The sequence below is a fragment of the Arachis ipaensis genome, chromosome B06 (assembly GCF_000816755.2).
Source record: "Arachis ipaensis cultivar K30076 chromosome B06, Araip1.1, whole genome shotgun sequence".
NCBI classification, from domain to species: Eukaryota; Viridiplantae; Streptophyta; class Magnoliopsida; order Fabales; family Fabaceae; genus Arachis; species Arachis ipaensis.
This window is the reverse complement of record NC_029790.2, coordinates 112,694,135-112,698,040: the sequence shown is the minus strand read 5'-3', so window position 1 is coordinate 112,698,040 and position 3,906 is coordinate 112,694,135. Positions and strand designations below refer to the sequence as shown.

The 3,906-nt window shown below is 33.1% G+C and overlaps 1 long non-coding RNA gene across 1 annotated transcript; it reads left to right on the top strand.

The window, feature by feature from the left end:
• On the top strand, positions 286-3,383 carry LOC110263485. Its single transcript, XR_002349205.1, has 2 exons — positions 286-1,721; positions 2,773-3,383. It is a non-coding gene; the product is annotated as an uncharacterized LOC110263485 (long non-coding RNA).

Here is a 3,906-nt window from a genome sequence, read left to right as displayed (position 1 = left end):
ATTCTTCATAAGAACAAAACAGAAAGAGGAGAAAGAAAAGATTGAGTTGTGAATTGTGAGGAGATGGTTGAGGATGGGAGGATATATATAGAGTTCTTCTCTAAGATATCTAGAGTGCAAAGATACCTACTCTATAATATACATATTTCGGGTGTTGAGATCGGCATTACACGTTTGAGTGTATGTCGGATGCTGAGACCCGAGTTACGCATTTTACACTATCTCGAATACTGAGACCCTATTCCGAGTTTACGCGTATCTAGAATGCTCAGTATCTATTCTTCCACTTAACATTTATCCCTTTTACACTTTGGATACATCACGACATCGTATAGATCGGGGTCTCAGTACCCACAATATGTCTATTTTCTACTTCATTCTTTAGTATCCGAGATATGATGCGTTGTGCATTTAGGTAATTACTTTATATTTTATGCATTTTTGTAATTTCTCAATTTATTTAATTTAAATAAAAAGATCCAGATTAGAGTGATGACCTAAAAAATGGCGATCATGTGACGATATTGAAAGGAGTGTAATAGTATTTATTGTTTAACAAGAGCTGCAATCTTGAGGTACTTTAGAAAGTGGAAACTAACTTCATAAGAAAAAATACAAGTACAAAGAAATTTCAATTCAAGGCATCATAATTGAAATTTTCGAATTAATTTTACAAACTGATGAATGAACGCATCATATTTGAATTGGTGGTGACCCCACATGCGATAATGGTTTCTGATTGCCTGACAACTTGAGAATTAATAACAAAAACGTAAATCCACCACCCATATGTGCATGATGAACCTTGTGGTGGGTCAGAACTCAGAAATTGGAAGAGTAATTAAATTATTGAATATTGAAAGTGAATTGAATGATATTGATGATATCAGTTCAGATAGAGTAAAACGAAGAACTGCCACATTTAACAAAGACTTTTTCTGGGTTACCAATGATGGGTTTTCTGTTTGGTAGTGAACAATGACGTTTCGTTGGTCCTTATTGTTATGGGCTTGGACATAGGCATATTATGCCTAGGTTTATGCTACTTAGGCTACCTTGGAAGTTTGCTGGTCAATGAGGAAGTTCCAAAGGCTGTTACAATTGCTCCTCAGGCTCCAATTTTTCTTCGTCTTAATAACTGAAATTCATATTTCTTCCATTTTGAGTAAATCCCTAATTCTTTTCCCTTTGATTGATGCCATGGTCGCTTTTGCAAGCTCGCAAAGCTCAACTCCTTCTCTTCCCATTGTGGATCCATGTCTCTCTTTACCACTTGTCATGTCTCCCTCTCCATCTGCGCTGGCCCTTGTTTCGACCAACTCATCAAAGTTGTTGTTACCTTCAAGGTTTGAGAAACCAAATCGGTCATCGAACCATTATAATTACTAATTTTTTGATGTACAAGTTTAGTGATTTTAATGATAATTTAATTAAAATAATCAATTTATAATATAATAGTATATAAAAAATAAAATCTCTGACGGTTGTAAAGAGATAGATTACTAAGATGATTAAGATTCATTAACAAAACTGAAACACATTGCAAATGGACTTTAATAAATGCTAGTTTGACTCAAATAAACACGACACAGTACAATTTTTTAATCATCAAAAATAGTAATTAACAACTTAAACAGTGACAAATAATTGGAGACAAAATTGTAAATTTCACATCTGGTCCATGCCTTCCTGATGGTTCACGAGTCTTTGAAGGAGCTCAGGTAATTCTATCTTCCCCTAAATTTGTTGTTGGTGGGTGTATTGCTGTCATTTGATCAATTATATCTAGTGTAAGAAAATCCTTCATGAAATTGAAATTCCAATTGTCTGTTTGATCTTTCGTGACAGCCACAGTGAGACTTTGTAGTTCGATTGGTATTTTTGTTTGTGCCTTTTCCATTAGAGAGAATTTGTTGCTAGCCCATCGATTCTTCAAAAAGTTTGTTTTATTGCCGCTGCCTATAGCATAACTTATATTTTGGTTGAAAATGATCTAGACTCCACTTAGGATTTTTCATAGTTTTGAATAAGAGTTAACACTAATTAAGTTCTGCCTTAGATCTCCTGCTTAATAGCACTTCAGCCCATAAACTGTCTTTTTCATTTACCAATCTCTAGAGGATCTTTAACAGAAATGCGTCGTTCATGAACCCCAACCCCTCATTATCGTTACTCTTGCACACAACCTCGCAGCTTATAGCATGAAGCTTCTTGCTATTTTGCTTCTCAACTTCATCACAAATGCCTTTTGGAACCTTGCCATGGATCATATTGAAGTTAGAGGTGGGCAAATTACTTATTTTTCATGTGTAACTCTTCCTATCATTGAGAGACAGTTAGCTTTCTACCTATTGTCCCCTTAAAGTTTTTCTTCTTTTTGTCAGAATTCGTTATCATAGTCCCAAGGTACCTCCTAATGCAGTTCTCCTTCTTATATCCATTTTTTCGGACAATTGCATCCCTCAATTCTTTTTCTGTACACTCTGAGAAAATAATTGAAGTTTTTGCAACACTGATCTTAAGACCAGATACATCACAAAAATATTTTAGAGTATTTAGAATTCTCTCAATTTGTTCTGTGGATGCCTCCACAAACAACAATAGCTCATCTGCAAAAAGCATATGTGATATCATAGGGATCCATTCATCAAAATGAGTATTTTCTTCTATGAGATGGGTTAACTTTTTCATTGTAATCACAAACAAGTAAGAAGATATCGGATTCCCTTGCCTAATCCCCGATAATGACCTAATAATATCTTCGGAGGGAAGTTCCTGACAGGAACAAAAAGTTTCCCTAATGGCCAAATCGATGGAAGAGTTAGAGCAGAAAGACTTGTGAACAGAGAAACTGAGAAGCAGATTGGAAGCGAAAGGAGCGAGGAAATTGAATCAGGAGGAGGAGGACAACTATGACGATGTCTGGGACGATGAGTGCGACAAAGAAGACGGAGATGGCCGACTGGTAGTTATGATGACCTTCTAATTCTTTCCGAGTTCCCCTTTTTATCTCAAGACAAAGAGCAAAACGATGTAATTTAGAGAAAACACCACAAACGATGTAAATACTAACGGGGAATGCTACGGTGATGAAGAACATATTCTTCATCAGCTGATGAAATTACGTGGAAGGCACAATTAAGTCATGCGTGTCCCTTATTTCCTGGGAAGAAAAGATAGTTTCTGAAGTGCTGCAGGAGTTTGTCTTATATCATGTCTCCCTTAGATGAAGTTAATGACATTAAATTTTTTTTTAAGTTAATGAAGACATTGTTATTATTTTAGTTAATCTTTTGGGTCTTTTTGGTGGATTGGCCAGTTTTTTTTGTTGTGATTTGGACATTGGGTATTATGGCTAATAATTTTAATCACTAGAAAAATTAGAATTTTGGTGTCACAAATTTAAGATTAGAACCCATTATGACCAAAAAGAAAGAGATTGAATTCTTGGACCAACTGAAATCATAAAAATAATAACAATGATAATAAAATAGAAGAGAATGCTTACTATGATGGTTTTGAATTTAAAAAATTGAAATAAATAAATTAATAAAAACAAAAAATATAAATTAAATGATAAAAACTAATTTTAAAATTTTGTAATTCTACCATTTGTATATTATTAATTATTTATATTATTTATTTTTCAACTTGTGTTGGTCCATTATTGTTATTATTCTTTAATATCTATCTATCATTTATGATTTTTTTATTAAAATAAATATTCTAAAAAAATTTAATTAGTTAAATTTTTTGTTAATAAGAATTTAATTAGTAATGAACTATACCTCAAATGACATAGTCTCTCCATACTCAACTAAGAGATTGTAGGTTTGAGTTTCCTTATTTTCGATAAAAAAAAAAGAATTTGATTGGTATTTAAAAATTATCATTATTATTTTATAT